Consider the following 16,303-nt stretch of genomic DNA (forward strand, 5'->3'; position numbering starts at 1 on the left):
TTAAGAACAGAGGCTAGAACTATAATTCCTTTCTACTTTCTCAATAACCTTTCTATGAAAGAAATCATCCTGTTTTGTTCTAAGAGCCTGAGAAGAAAATACACTGTAGTCAAGAGTCCCAGAGTTCTCTTGATTATTGCAAGTTCCAAAAATGACTTTAAAATGTCAGAGACTGTAAAATATGACCGGGCATCCAGTAGGAGCAGGAAACTGGGCTGGGGCGGGATTTAGAGCTACTGGTATTCATGTGTGTGACAGAATGGGAAGGGTTGTAGGTGATGTTATCAGGCTCCTGCTGATCCTTCCTGACTTTTCTTCTTAAGATATAGTCAATACATTAGCCACTAACATGTCCAGCCTCTCCTCCACTATCCACTTCACTGATGTGTTTCCTGGAATGCCAGGTAGAATCAGGATGCACACTGAGGTGGGGCATTAGATTTTGGCAACTCCTGCTGTATTATTCCAGACAGAAAAAAAAAAAAAAATAGCATCCCACGGCCATGGGTACTCAGAATGTTCTGGAATAAACAAGTGAGTGTAGCAGCTCAGGCAAAAACATCAGGATTCAACTTTGTTCTCTTTGTGTCTCTCTCCATGATTTCTTCTGGGTTCACCTTATGTTAAGGTGAGTCCTTGGGGCAGACTTCAAAGATTAATTTGGATAAAAAATAAAACTAAGTAAAAGAGAAGAAATAGAGAGACAAAGAGATATAAATAGACTCGAGTCCAAAGCACTAGGCAATCTGTCTATAGCGAATCAGTCAGTAAATTGATAAATTTGAAGTATCAATAAATCAATACCATTAATACTATTGCAGGACTGTTACACACCCAGAATGAACCCATGCATGGAAAATTGTCTAGTGTGTTAATGCCAGCATGTAATAGATGCTCTGTGAATATTGGCTAGCTGAATCTAAATTCAATGAATACCATTCAGGAATCAAAATAACATTTATTCATAGCCCAGTACCTTTCTATTGCAGATGTAAGAAATACTATTAGAATGGAGAATAAGAAGTGGCCACTATGTTACTGAACGTAAATCCATGTGCCTGATGCACAGAGAGGCCAAACAATATCCCCATACATCAGAGTCTGAGGCAGGGAAAGGTTTATTGAAGGGTCATGCAAGGAGAATGGCTCATGCCCCTCGAAGTCCCAAACTCTCCTAAGAATTTCAACAAAATGTTTTTAAAGGCAAAGGAGGAGAATGGTTGGTCGTTGCCAACTTCTTGGCTTTGGAGCTCTTTGTTATTGCAGTCATCTACATAGGTCAGGTTGTGATGTTCCTGTAAATCTCCAACGAGGCAACAAGGCTATTCTCTGTTCTTCAACTTTTTTTTATCTCTGTATGAATGGAAAAGTGTCATACCCTTAAAGGTCAGAGCCTTGAGAAGGGTTATCCCGTATATTTCAGGCTATAGCCAATAATCTTAACTCAGAGCAAAAGTAATAGAATGCAAATGTTAATGTAACATACCCAATATGGAGTCAGATTTGTTCTTCTCTATTGCAAATAGACTTTCAGAACTGACTAAGACAGAAAGCTGTGTAAACTAGGCCAGTATAGCTTCTAGCTCCCTGTTTTACCCATACAAATTAGACTCACACTAGTTCCTATCAATAGATGTTCAAATTATTTTGTGATGAAAAATTTTAAGTGTAGTAGAATAACAGTCACCACATTGAGAATCATATATTCTAGTTTTTAATCCTGGGTTACCTATCTCCTGTCTCTGTGACTCTAAACAAATTAATAACTCCTCTGAGCAGATTTATTTAATCAGTACAGTGAGGACAATATTACTTCAACACTTCATCAAGGTGACTAATTTTGAGAGTGTAGTACAGTGGCTGGCATATAGCTGTTTCTATATAAATGGATGTTATGTATAAATCTAAATGACAGGGAGGCATTCAGCCGATCTCTCTAATTTTCTCACTTACTTTGATTCAATTGATTTGCATGATCTTAGGGTGCTACCTTCCCAGAGGTTGATTAAGAAATTTCAAGTGTCTATACTTTCCTTTAACATTGGCCAAACAGCTTGTTAATGATGTTATTTTAAATGAGCCTGCCTTTATGAGCCCTCATAAATTATTTCGTGAAGCATGATTTAATTCAGAACGATACAGGATAAGGTGGGTAAAAACATTTTCTTTGGTGGGAATTAAATTCTGACTGTAACAAAGAGACATGTTAAGGTGAGTTGATTCCTGATCCCCATCCCCATGCTTATCATTATGTACTTCAATTTTTGATTCCAATAAAGTCAATTCATCACAGACTGGGAGACTCTTGAGTGTGGTGATCATGAGAAGGGATCCTGACAGTAGGCTTCCTGCATTCACATTCTAGCATCCCTACTTCATGTTTCTGTAATCATGAGCAAGTTAAACATAATGTTTTTCTAAATAGACTCTTGGGTCCTCCCCTTCCATGGCTTAAATTAGATGCCATATTTCTGTACTCTTCTTCCTCTCTATAATAATTTTGAAAATATTATAACATTGTGCTTTGTGTAGGAAACAGGATTTTATTTTTGTTTCTATTTCTGCTGTAGGCAAGAAGGTCCCCGAAGGGATGATCTACATCTTCCAGTTTGCCACAGAGAAGGTGCTTGGTAAATAATTATTGAGTGAATGAATCTAACTTATACTTGAAAACAGTAATGATGAACAAAGCAGTGACTGTAGTGATAGGAGGATAAATCACAGTAATCATAATAATAATGTTTACTAAAACAATTAACATTTAATTAATGGTAAACACTTGAAATTTATTCTAAGGGCTTCATATTTATTTAATTATGTCTCGATTACAACAACTCTGTGAGGTATTTACCTTTGTTTTTAATTTTACAGATAAGGAATCTGGTACAAAGGAAACTTTATAAATCTGCCTGGGGTGACACAGCTAGTGAGTGGAGAAGCTGGGATCAAACTCAGACGGCCCCCAACTTAGGATGGTTCGATTTATGATATTGAGATCTATGATGGTGTGAGAACCATGCACATTCATTAGAAACTGTACTTCAAGTTTCAAATTTAGATCTTTTCTGGGCCTAGTGACACATGGCCATGCACTCTCCTGACTCTGAACAGCGGCCCCATCAGTCACTAGATCAGCAGGGTAAGCAGCCGATACACCTACAACCATCCTGTACCCAGACGACCATTCTGTCCTTCACTCTCAGTGAAATATTCAGTTCGTTACATGAGATGTTCAGCACTTTATTATAAAATAGACGTTGGCTAATGTTAGTGTTCTGAGCACATTTACGGCAGGCTAGGTCAAGCCAATGTTCTGTAGGCTCTCTATGTTAAATGCATTTTCTCTTTACACTTTTTTCTTGGAACACGACCCCTTCAAACGTCAGGGAGGATGTATACCCTCCCCTCAGTTCTCTGAGGATCCTAAGTTGTCCGAGGGCAGGTGTAGTGCTTGGTGTGAGTATCTGTATTTCTTGGTCTGCTTTCTCCATTGAGGAGGTTGGACTCCATCATCTCTAAGATACAGTCTGACTTTAATTCTATGATTCTGTCTTTTATTCCTTATCTGTGACTCCATTTCTCTTCTGGGCCTCCTGATACCATCTCCTGCCTTCTTTCCCACAGTCCCATTTGCCGTCACGATCTCTGGTGCCACTGGCTTCAGATTCCTATGCTGTGTGACTGAGGTTCCGGCTCCTCCTGCTCATTCCCCACCTAAAGGGGAAATCAACTGTAGTCAAGGGAATAATTAGCCACTGATTACTGCTGATCTATTAATTGGGAAATGCTGTAGGCCCTATTTAGACTGATCTGACTAATGAAATCACAGTATCTTTAATCAAGGGTTCACTAATGCTTCTGGCTAGAGGATGGAAATTGGATATATTTTACTGGCGAAAATACTCCTCCCTTTCTACCAAAATGTTTGTTGAGGGAAGCTCCCCATTCAAACTCTTAAACTCTCAACCTATGGCAGTCGCTTGCAGATTCATTTAATTATATCTGCCAGTAGATGGTTAGTGTCATAAGGGCAGGTCGTTGCTGTTGTTTAGCTGCTAAATCATGTCTAACTCTTCTGGGACCCTACGGACCATAGCCTTTCAGGCTCCTCTGTCCATGGGGTTTCCCAAGCAAGTACACTGGAGTGGGTTGCCATTTCTCCTCCAGAGGAATCTTCCTAACTCAGGAATCGAACCTGCCTCTCCTGTGTCTCCTGCATTGGCAGGCAGATTCTTTACCACTGAGACACCAGGCAAGCCCCATAGGGGCAGGTATTCTGCGCATTTCATTCTTGAGTCCCCAGGTTCTGGCTCATAGTCTTATACGTGGTAAGCACTGAATAATTTAGATAGAATAAATAAATGGATTGTTCTAGGCTTCTGATTATACATTGTATACAAGGAAAATAATAAAGCTATCTTGTTGCATTATTAGATGTTTTTCAAAGAGCATATATAATGAACTTGGCTGTGGCTAGCATCTAAGAAGCACATAACTAAAGATATATACTCTTGATATCATGATTATGTTTTTAAAGTATACTCTTCATATCATGATTATGTTTTCTAAAGAAACTGTTATGATTGTAAAAGTCTAACAATGAATGAATGAATAAATGCATGGTTTACTGAATGGAAGACAAGATAAATTAATTCAGGGGTGACCTATAAATCTGATCTCTCTAGTTATTAAAAATATTAATTACAGCTGATTAGTTATTCTCTTTTTAAATAAAACTTACACCACTTACTCTCATTTTAGTTCACCTTTCTAATTTGTATTCTGCCTTGAGGGAGCATCATGTGTACCTTGCTTCTCTTTTTTTTTTTTTTTTTTGGCCACTCATGGTAGTTACTAATTTACATTTCTCAATGAAAACAAATAGTTGTTGAGATTCTACTTTGTGCAGTCATGTGCTAAATTGTTTTCCATTTGTTTACTGATAGAGGAGAAGCTAGGATTCTGAGTCTGTGGACTGGTTGCTTTCACCTTCTTTTCAATCTCTTTATAGCCAAACAAGTTAAAAATTTTTAAATGACATATTACTGACTTCTTTCAAAATGGATTCTGGATATAAAACACATTTTATCAACAAAATATGCTTATGTGATATTTGGTGAAAAGAGTAGATCAAAAATCATCAAAAAATCATGTGTGCGAGTGTGCTCAGTCTCTCAGGCGTGTCCGACTCTTTGCGACCCCCAGAGAAGCCCACCAGGCTTCTCTGTCCATGGGATTCTTCAGGCAAGAATACTGGAGTGGGTTGCCATTTCCTCCTCCAGGGGATCTTCCTGACCCAGGGATCAAACCTGTGTCTCTTACTTCTCTTCCATTGGCAGGCAATTTCTTTACCACTAGTGCCACATAGGAAGCCCCATCAAAGACCATATTTCAATGTAATTTTTTTTTTTTTTAATGCCAAGCTTTAACACAGAAATGTGAAGTTTTGAGCGGCCTCGTCACTAGTGTTGATTATCCACCTTCTTGGCATAGGGGAACGTTGTAAACACTTCAGTGACAACAGTGTCTTCTCTATTCTCAGCTTGAGCTGTTGACATAAGTCCAGTGATTGCCTCAGAGGTAGTGACCCCTCATGGGTCACTTCTGTTTTGGTTTGGGTGGCTCAGATGGTAGCCTGCAATGCAGGAGACCTGAGTTAGATCCCTGGGTTGGGAAGATCCCCCGGGGAAGGAAATGAAAACCTCCTCTAGTATTCTTGCCTAGAAAACCCCATGGACAGAGGAGCCTAGTGAGATTCAGTCCACGGGGTCCCAAACAGTCGGGCACAACTGAGCGACTAACACTTAACACACTAATTCCCTGTGTTAAATTGCTTCCTGTTTAAAAGATCTAGAGCATTTTTTTTTTCTTTCTTGCTCTAAACCCTGACCAGAATGGAGAACATTATTCCCTTTTTACAGATTCCAAACCTATGTCTCATTCATTTGAATGAATATGTCAAATATAACATGGAAGTTTGTATTTGACAGTAGACTTCTGCAACCCCAGATTTCTTCTGTACTTCTTTATCAAAATGCCATGCTAGCAAAACAACATGCAATAGTATAATTATCCTTAATCTTTTCATAAGAGATAGACAAACATATGTTTGTAGAAGTTTTAAGCAGAAAGCATTCACAAAATTGTAATTCTGGTAGCTGAATAATCTTTCATTCAATTAAAAATCAGTGCTTACTTAACCAAGCCCTTATTGGTAAGCACTTTTTTTTTGTCTTTCTGATGCTAATAAAAGAATCAGGAAAACAGTAAATATTTTTAATATATAACTCTTCCCCTTTTATTTTTTCTCTTTAAAATAAAAGCCTGTAAAAGTTTATCAGGTTAAAATGTGACCAGTGATTGATTTGAAAATAAAATGACTTCCGTTATTCTGGGCCCTCTAACTTAACAATCACTCTGTGATGGAGAGAAAAAATGTATTAATCTCTAAATTGCACAATCTCACTGCAAGTGTCCACAATCCTCTTCTCTCCCCATGTAGCCTTGTTCCCTGGTGACAAATCCTCGGATTAAAGATATTGGAAGAAAAAGCACCTTTTCCCGAAAATACCAGTTGGATTCAGTGGAAGTAAAATCTCTTGTTACCAAGAGGATATCTTGCAATTTTTAAAATTCATTTGTCATCCATAAAAGGCTATAGGAAATTAATGGATAGCTGTGGTTTTATACATTCAATGTAGTTACTTGTTTTTCTCTAATGTTCTATATATAAAAAAAAATTCTATTTGTGATTCCCCTTAGATTATATCTGGTTATCCTGATGTCATAAACTCTTGGTTTATGAACCAAGTGGTCTGTAGAACCACTGTTCAAATAAAATTGGTTGGTGAGGTTCCAGAAGCAGGATATGGGTGAGGGCAGAGGGTGCCTGATGTGGATGGTGTTGGCTTCCCTTTGGCAGGTCAAGAATGAACACGTAGATAGCTTACAGAACTGCCCATTGTGACACAGATAAGTCCTGAAGGAATCAAGGATCCCAAGGTAATGCTTTAAAGAAAGAGGGTGGGAGAAAGAGAGAGATTGACTGGGATGAAAGAAAAAGTAGTTTAGTTTTTTTAAAAAAACTGTTTTTCTGTGACTAAAGACATTTTGTTAGGTTTTTATTTATTTATTTATTTTTTAATTTATTTATTTTAATTGGAGGCTGATTACTTTACATCAGTCCATTATGCTTGGAGATACAAGATGAATTTGGGCCAAAGAGACTGGAGTTTGTACAAAATGCTTGCACTTTGCACTATCCTCTCATCAACAGGCCAACATACCATTTTAAAAATGTTGAAAAAAACGATCCCTTCTGGAGAATGTGCTGAAGACATAACTGCTCCTGTGACAGATGCTCTCCCAGCCCAGTGCAGCTAAACAAATGACTGAATATATGGCTTTCCTGTGCTTTCAAGCTGTGCTATGTTTTCTTCCCTAGTGCTCAGAAGCTCAATTGTCTCCGACTCTTTTGACCCCATGGACTATAGCCTACCTGGCTCCTCTGTCCGTGGGATTCTCCCAGGCAGGAATACTGGAGTGGGTCACCATTTCTTCCTCCAGGAGATCTTCCCGACTCAAGGATCAAACCTGAGTCTCCTGCATGGGCAGGTGGATTCTTTACCATTAATGCCAGTTGGAATCCCCTTTCTTTCCTAAATTAAAGCCAAAAGCAAAATTCTTTTATTCTCAACTGTTCATGGCTGACACATATGCTTCTTGTAGCCTCTTTGGCCCCTGGTAAGTTCTATCTGGGTTGAACTTCTTGCAACACAAAGGTATAGCTTCTGCCCTAAAGTTCTTTCTGGATGTAGGAAGGAAGCTAGGATGAGGTTGTATTCTGGCCAAATACCTAGAAGCAGAGCGTGGAGGCAGCCCAGGAGTGGGAGGGGCCCCAGTCCTGGTGAGCAGACCGGGATTCTCAAGACACTGATTCTGGGGTTGTATTTGGAGATGGAGAGAAGTGGTCTGGCTGTCAGGGTGTGGAGGAAATCTTGTCTGAGTGAGGGTGAGAGTGTGGAAAGGGGAGCTTTGGTGAGACACTGTGTCATACCAGGGGATTATGGGTAGTCAGGGTCAGGTGACCTCAGGGATTATGGGCAGTCGGGGTCAAGTAAAGCAGAGAAGGGGTGGTTCCCAATGGGTGAAGAACAAGTGCTGGTCAGGCACTTTCTCCTTTTCACCTGTTTCCCGCCTTCATTTGAAATGTTAACCTCTTTTAATTTCAACTGCTTTTGTAATCTGTCTGGTAGCATAGCTTTAGGACCCTACAACCCAAGCATAATCAGGCACTTGTTTGGTTCTGAGCACTGCTGATTTTAAGCTCCAGTTTATATGTAATAATCCATACATATTTAATAGTCAAAGGCTCTGCTTTCCTCTTTCTGTTGTATTGCTAGCCAAGTGAATAATTACCCCTTCCCTGAATACCATGAAATTGAAGTGCAACCTCTAACAGAAACTACAGGTTCTTGACAAAGCAATTCCAATGCACCACTCTAGGGGGGAGATTGGAGGGACAAGGAAAAACTGTGGAAGGGAGATAATGAAACATAATTTTCTCAGTCCTAGGAATTTCAGAGTTTGAAAGTGAAAGCCAGCAGGCATTTAAAGACTCAGTTTGTTAAAAGAAAAGCACTACAGGGACTGATTCCGTTCTTCATATCGTATCATCTCATTTTAAGAAAGTGACAGCTGCAAGTTCACTTTGGCACTAATTGCCTTTCTCTGATCAAGCCCTGCAGTCTCTAACCCTGACAGTCTGTCTACAGTCAAGTTTTTACCTCTATCTGTATTCCGCAGCCCTGACAAAAAGCTTGTCTGTGTTTAGTGGTTGAGTTTGTCTCTGCTGCTGCTGCTGCTAAGTCACTTCAGTCGTGTCCGACTCTGTGCAACCCCATAGACGGCAGCCCACCGGGCTCCCCCATCCCCGGGATTCTCCAGGCAAGAATACTGGAGTGGGCTGCCATTTCCTTCTCCAATGCATGAAAGTGAAAAGTGAAAGTGAAGTCGCTCAGTCGTGTCCGACTCCTAGAGACCCCATAGACTGCAGCCTACTAGGCTCCTCCATCCATGGGATTTTCCAGGCAAGAGTTTGTCTCTGAGAGGAGTGAATATCTTGCCACAGTATCTGTGTCTTGAATCATTTTTCCTTCAGAAAGGTGGATTCCCTAATTGTAGTATATTGCATTTTGGAAGATTCTGTGTTCTCTTTTTAATGGATTTGATAATGCTTTGCGCAAAAAGGAAAAAACATACAGGAAATTGTTATAAAAATAATGAGAAACAGTACAGGATATGAGTTGGTATCAAATGAGAATTTTTAAACAGCCTGATGAATATGAGTTTTCACTCTTCCTCCTAATCAGTCAGACAGTCGTGGGTTTGAATCTCAACTTGCTGTTTAATTAGGCAAATTAACCTTCTTGTTTTTATAGCATCCTGTTCTTGCTTTCATCTTCCCATGCTGCCTTTTCAGTTTTGGGCTGTGTCTGCCTTGTCCACTAGACTGCGGTCTTTCTAAGGAGAGGGATGGTGTCCTATTCATTTTGTTAACTATCATTCAGCCCAAAGCCTGTCCGGGAATGTCCACAAGATGTATGTTTCATAAATGAACAAATCTTCGTATCCTGTTCCTCCCATTCAGTTTCAAATACATTAGAAAGCTATCGATACCATGCCTCAATTTTATTGAATATGTTCTTCTTCCCTCTCACCACTCCAGCACCCTCAGGAAATAGCACTTTGCAAGTTCTTTCACGGATCTTCAAAAAGAGAAGAATTTCATCTAACTCCCAACGTTATTTATCAAGCAAAGGGTGAAATATGGTTAGACAAATCTAGCAGTCTCATCTCAATCAGGAAAAAATGTAGGAAGCTGTTCTGCTCTGTGACATTTGAGGCACCAGCACAGTTTAGAGTTAGTCATGAACACAGACCTGGTTATCAAGTAGTAGCTCTAATGGGATTGATTTTTCAACACGATGGCGATTTGCTTCCTGAAATGTGCAGCTCTTATTTAATATGGAAAAGAGATGATCTGCTTACCCTTCATAGTGTTTATCATCAACTTCAATTTTTATTTCTAGCAAGGTCTCAGTACTTCATCTTAATTGCTGCTGATGAAGCCAGTGATAGAAGATAGCTAGCTTGATTTTCGCATAACCGATAGGCTCTGTCAAAATCATAAAACATTCTCATTTTGGCAGTTATGAAATGCTTAATTAGGGGTCACAGAAGGGAGATACATGTATGAAAATATGTAATCTTTATTTAGATTACATGTCAAGAACAGTATGTATTAAATGTTGGACAAACCACTACCCTGAAGATTCTGAGATCAATACGATATACCTTCTGCCTTAGATGAGCTTACCAGCTAATTGGGAAGACATATGTTTAAAACAGTGATTACAAAGGAATGTGAATAAAAGCCTTGGTTGCTGACTATGTAAGATCCAAGGATCACACAAAGTCTTTGAGCAACTATGGTCAGGGGACTAGAGGTCAATAAGGCTTCACAGAGAAGAAGCAGCTGAGACTTCAGAATCAGAAGATGGTTTTCAAGTATGCAAAGAGCTTAGGGCTTCCCTCATAGCTCAGTTGGCAAAGAATCTGCCTGCAATGCAGGAGACCTGGGTTCAATCCCTGGATCAGGAAGATCCCCTGGAGAAGGAAATGGCAACCAACTCCAGTATTCTTGCCTGGAGAATCCCATGGACAGAGGTGTCTGGCAGTCTATAGTCCATGGGGTCTCAAGAGTCAGACAGGACTTAGCGAACTAAACCACCAGGATGTTGCAGGAAGAGAAACGAATGTTTTCTGGTCCAAGGATAAGAAAAGCATGTGTGTTTTGGAAGTTTGAACAACTGGAGTCAGAGTATAGGGGACATACTCTAGTCAGAGTATAGGGGGCATGCATACAAGGGAATTTAATTGTGGAAAGTAGATAGGCTGAAGATCATAAAGGGATTTGAACAATACACAGAAGAGTTACAATATACACTGATGAAGAAGAGCACACTTGTTTTCTGCTTTCATGTGAAAGGTTGAATCCCTCATCCTTGTAGGTACAACTAATAAAAACACTCAAGTTTCTAAATTGAGTTTCTGGTCAATGAAGACTTTACTGTAAGTGTGTTCAATTAGCTTTTTCACATCTCTTCCTTGAGCTTAGTCTACTGGACAGCCGTGATGTGGCCATGGGCAGTGAGAATGTATTGAACACATTGCTAGTTGCTGAGAGACCAGAGTTTAGTTTCACAGCCTTGTGCTTCAGGACATACTCTACTACTAATCAGAAGTCAAAAAAAAAAAAAAAAAGAATAAATCACTCCACATAGAGGCTGCAAAATTGCAATGAAGTTAATGCAACTTTGCATTAACTCTACAGTTTGAAAAATCATTTCCCAACACTTAAGAACTTGGAGAGTTAGCACCAACAGTCTGAGAGTAGGCCTCTCTTGGGTAAATTCCTACTAAAATGGAAGCAGATGCTCTCCAGGCCACAGTGGGAAGGCCTGAGGTGGAACAGCCAGTGTAGACGGAGGAGAGGCGCTCAGTTTGCAACAATCGCTTCCCCACCCCCACACACACTTCCTGCTGAAAACTCCTGCTCAAGTCAAAAGTCAAGCATCACTTGTCATCTCTGATGCATTATTGATTTTCTCAATTTGGAGTTACAGTTCCAGAGAAGTAGGTGCCGAACTCAATCCTCTGTTAAATGTGGGGAGGTGAGGAGAAATTTCCAGATGTGCTTGATATTAAAAAAAAAAAAAGCATCATGTATATTTTTTGTTAAAGTGAGGAACATTTCTCAGATTTAAACATGAACTCTGTTCATCTGCCCATGTGGATGTCTCATATATCCTGTATATATCATACATATCTATATCTATATATGATCACATAGTGTAGTTAAATTGTGATAAAGATCACATATATCTCAGTGTTCTTGTGCTTCAGTTAATTTCAGTTCAGTTCAGCTCAGTTCAGTTGCTCAGTCGTGCCCAGCTCTTTACAACCCCATGGACTGCAGCACGCCAAGCTTCCCTGTCCTTCACCAACTCCTGGAGCTTGCTTAAATTCATGTCCATTGAGCTGGTGATGCCATCCAACCATCTCATCCTCTGATGTCCTCTTCTCCTCCTGCCTTCAATCTTTCCCAGCATCAAGGGTCTTTTCCAATGAGTCAGTTTTTCACATTAGGTGGCGAAAGTATTGGAGTTTCAGCTTCAGCATCAAGTCCTTCCAATGAATATTCAGGACTGATTTCCTTTAGGAATGACTGGTTTGATCTCCTTGCTGTCCAAGGGACTCTCAAGAGTCTTCTCCAACACCACAGTTCAAATAATAGTCAGTATTTATTGGAATACTTTTATTAATAAGGTCAGAACTGCTAAGTATTGCAGAGACCTTATTATTTTATCAAAATAAGTGTGTGGTTCTAGATATTTTTCCTTAGTTTTATACATGAGGAAATTGAGAACCAGAACTAATTAATTTAAAAATCTGCATTAAATTTTAAATTGTTAACTTAAAATTCTGCATCTGTTCTACTGTAAATTCTGTGGTCTTTTAGTCATGTTAAAAGTATCCTTGACACAAAACTGGTAAATAATGGGGTAGGATTTAGAATTGAGTATAAATCTAAAACTTACGATATTAGTCATAAACTTAGGTATTGATTTTATATTTATTTGGGCCTAGAATTTCCATGAAATAACAGAATCTAATATATGAATAAAGAATGATTTATTGGATACATGGATGGACTATATATATAAAATACTATATGTGTAAATGCATATGTATAAATACTATATATATAAATATGCATAAATACATGTTTGCAAATACACCAATGATAATTTTTGGCAAGTATTCTAGACTTTGACATAACTAGGAAAACATCCCTGTTTTATGTATAATGTCAATGAACTATCATAATAACTTATTGTTCATGTAATTTTGAGTAGAAAAATACAATTTCAAAGACACTTAAGGGTTATCATAAGAATAATCTTACATTAACAATTTACAGTAGCCACCATTCACTCAGACAACATGAAAGTCATGTGTAGCTAGGGATAATTTATATATGAATTACCTTATGAAACATGTCTTCACCTCTGTTTTATAGAAAGAAAACTGAGGTTCACCATCCTTGGCCCATTTACTCAACTCTCGCAGTTTAAAACGTTCAGAATTTTATCTTTAACTCCAAAGATATCATACTTCCACTTCAGTGCACACATTGCCTTCATCAGTGCTGATCTGTCTCCTCAGGAAGGTAAATGTCCGTTCTATGACATAGATTTGTTGTTTGTAATGTCCAGGTACCATTTGGAGACCAGTCTATTTATAAACAACCTTGGTCAAGCTGGTCTCAAAGAAAGATATGACTATAGAATTAGAGATTTTCTAGTGTGGCTTTAAAAGTGTTTTCTATATGTAATCTGCTTTCTCAACCCACTTTCCAGCTCATAAGCTCTCAGATTTTCAGACCAAAGGAAGATTGTAATAATAAATCCCGATACCTCTGCCTGATCTGGACTGGAGCAATGAAGCAAGCAGACATTCAATTCTCCTTCTTTCTGTCTTCTATTTTTCCCATTCCCCTTCAGCTGAAAATTCCCAGCTCGATTTAACTGGAGGCTGCTCTGGGAGAATAAGGTCAAGGTGTGGGTAGCTCAGTGCATGATATGAATGATGGCAGATCTTTGATGAATTGAACAAATGAAACACTCCACTCTTTGAGGGAACTCCCATCCAAATTTGCACAGCAACTGTAGGAGGGATGCCTTTAGCTCATTCACAGCTTCCTGAAACTTCAGCAACTCCATGTAGTGATGAAAGAGGAGAAGGCTCTAAGATTAACCAAAGGAAGGGGATTTACAGAACCAAAGCTCTAAGAGACAAGTGATGCCTGGCTACACAGCGGTACAGACTTAACACATGATGTCCAGTAGTCAGTGCTTTCCTGAGACTTAGCTTTCTTCTCTGCTCAGTGAAGACTAAAATATCTGCTTCTGAGAATCATTGGGATAAGATGAAAACATTGTTTTTAAAAGTCCAGTTCAATAAATAAAATGGTAGTAGATACAATAAGGCGTATGTGCTGAGTTACTCGGTCATGTCCAACAATTTGTGACCCCTTGGGCTGCAGCCTGTCAGGCTCCTCTGTCTATGGGATTATCCAAGCAAGAATACTGGAATAGGGTGCCATTTTCTACTCCAGGGAATCTTCTGGACCCAGGGATCGAACCCATGTCTCTTGTGTCTCCTGCATTAGCAGATGATTCATCACCACTAGTCCCACCTGGGAAGCACCAGACAAGACTCTGTACCAAGTCCAATGTGGTGGGTGATAGTATACCAACATAACCAAGAAGCAAGGAAAAACAAGGACAAGAATTGTGTGGTGGCAGAGAGCTAGGACTCAAGTCAGCCAAATCTTAATTTTTGCCATTAGCAGCTGAATAATTTCAGTCAAGATATTTAGCTTTTAATCCTCAGTTTCTCTGTCTTTGAACTGACCACAGTAATAATTCTTATCCCATAGATTTTAAGAAAGTATTGGTTTGGCCAAAACATTCATTCAGCTTTTTTCTGTAAGATGTTACAAGTGAAAATTGTTGCCAACCCAGTATATATATATTTTTTTAATCTGTGTATTTATTTTACAAAGATCTATGTAAGTCACTTAATTACTCTCTGACACACATTGAACCTCACTCACTATTAGACATTACCATCATTGTTATTATTTATTCAGTTCAGTTCAGTCGCTCAGTCATGTCCGACTCTTTGCAACCCCATGAATTGCAGCACACCAGGCCCCCCTGTCCATCACCAACTCCTGGAGTCTACCCAAACTCATGTCCATCGAGTCGGTGATGCCATCCAGCCGTCTCATCCTCTGTCGTCCCCTTCTCTTCAATCTTTCCCAGCATCAGGGTCTTTTCCAATGAGTCAACTCTTCGCATGAGATATCCAAAGTATTGGAGTTTCAGCTTCAGCATCAGTCCTTCCAATGAATATTCAAGACTGATTTCCTTTAGGATGGACTAGTTGGATCTCCTTGCAGTCCAAGGAACTCTCAAGAGTCTTCTCCAACACCACAGTTCAAAAGCATCAATTCTTCGGCACTCAGCTTTCTTCACAGTCCAACTCTCACATCTATACATGACTACTGGAAAAACCATAGCCTTGACTAGATGGACCTTTGTTGGCAAAGTAATGTCTCTGCTTTTTAATATGCTGTCTAGGTTGGTCATAACTTTCCTTCCAAGGATTAAGTAACACATAATACCTGATACTTGCTCACAAAATCTAACCTAATTCCCTCCACTGTCTATATCTTTAAATCCATGTTTTTCCCTAAGCCAGTATAGTTTACCTTGTTACATGGTGACTAGGTTCCCCCAGAGTATTCCAGGAGAAACTGGGAGAAAACTACAAGGCTTCTTCTTATGGTCAAGCTTGGAAAGTTCCAGAACATCACTTATTTTGCATCTCGCTTACCAAACAGGTCACTGAGGCAAGCTCAAGCTCAAGAGGATGGAAACTCTACTCCAGTTGTCAGTGGGAGTGGTGGCTAATGATTTGTCATGACCTTTAACCTGTCACAAGGAAGAAACACATAATGAAAAGCTCTGTTAACCAGCTCTGCTGCTGCTGCTGCTAAGTCGCTTCAGCTGTGTCCGACTCTGTGCGACCCCATAGACGGCAGCCCATGCTGCCATAAAAAACAATACCATATTCTGTTTGGCTTAAACAACAGAGATTTACTTTTTCACAGTTGTGGACACTGGAGACCTGAAATCAGGGGGCCAGAACAGTCAGGTTCTAGTGAGAACTCTCTTCCTGGTTCAGAGGCTACCCTCCCATTGTGACCTCACATAGCCTTTCCCGAGGCGGGGGAGGGGGGCACGGAGAGAGAGTGAGAGAGACCTCGCTTCTTCTTCTCGGAAGAACGTCAATTGTATCAGATTAGGACCCAAGCCTTAGGACCTCATTTAACCTCAATTACCTCCAGAACTCCAAATCCAGTCACACTGGGTGTTAGGGCTTTAACATGTAAATTTTGAAAGGGCATGATTCAGGACAGAGAAAATGAATAAAATCCACAGAGCATCTTTTGAGCACCTGGCTGGACCAGTCATGCCTGAAACTAAGCCTACTTAGTCACTTCTCAATGATGAGAAAAATACATTGCATTTTGCTTCATATAAGACAGTTTTGATCAGATCTTCTTTTTGTAACAAAAAAAAATGGCCTGGCTGACAGAACTGCCGAT

At 39.6% G+C, this 16,303-nt stretch overlaps 1 long non-coding RNA gene across 2 annotated transcripts; it reads right to left on the bottom strand.

The window, feature by feature from the left end:
• Positions 1-2,145: 2,145 nt before the first annotated feature.
• LOC145508915 (uncharacterized) lies at positions 2,146-15,870 on the bottom strand. Of its 2 annotated transcripts, XR_014055685.1 has the most exons (5): positions 15,796-15,870; positions 15,404-15,626; positions 10,051-10,177; positions 7,499-7,658; positions 3,219-3,714 (listed from the first exon to the last, which is right to left on the bottom strand). It is a non-coding gene; the product is annotated as an uncharacterized LOC145508915 (long non-coding RNA). The 2 variants fall into 2 exon arrangements; XR_014055686.1 differs by lacking the exons at positions 10,051-10,177; positions 15,404-15,626; positions 15,796-15,870 and adding an exon at positions 13,112-13,267 and having other exon boundaries at positions 2,146-3,714.
• Positions 15,871-16,303: the final 433 nt, after the last annotated feature.

The sequence above is a fragment of the Giraffa tippelskirchi genome, chromosome 6, assembly GCF_054371585.1.
Source record: "Giraffa tippelskirchi isolate mGirTip1 chromosome 6, T2T-mGirTip1v1.2.pri, whole genome shotgun sequence".
Classification (NCBI taxonomy): Eukaryota; Metazoa; Chordata; class Mammalia; order Artiodactyla; family Giraffidae; genus Giraffa; species Giraffa tippelskirchi.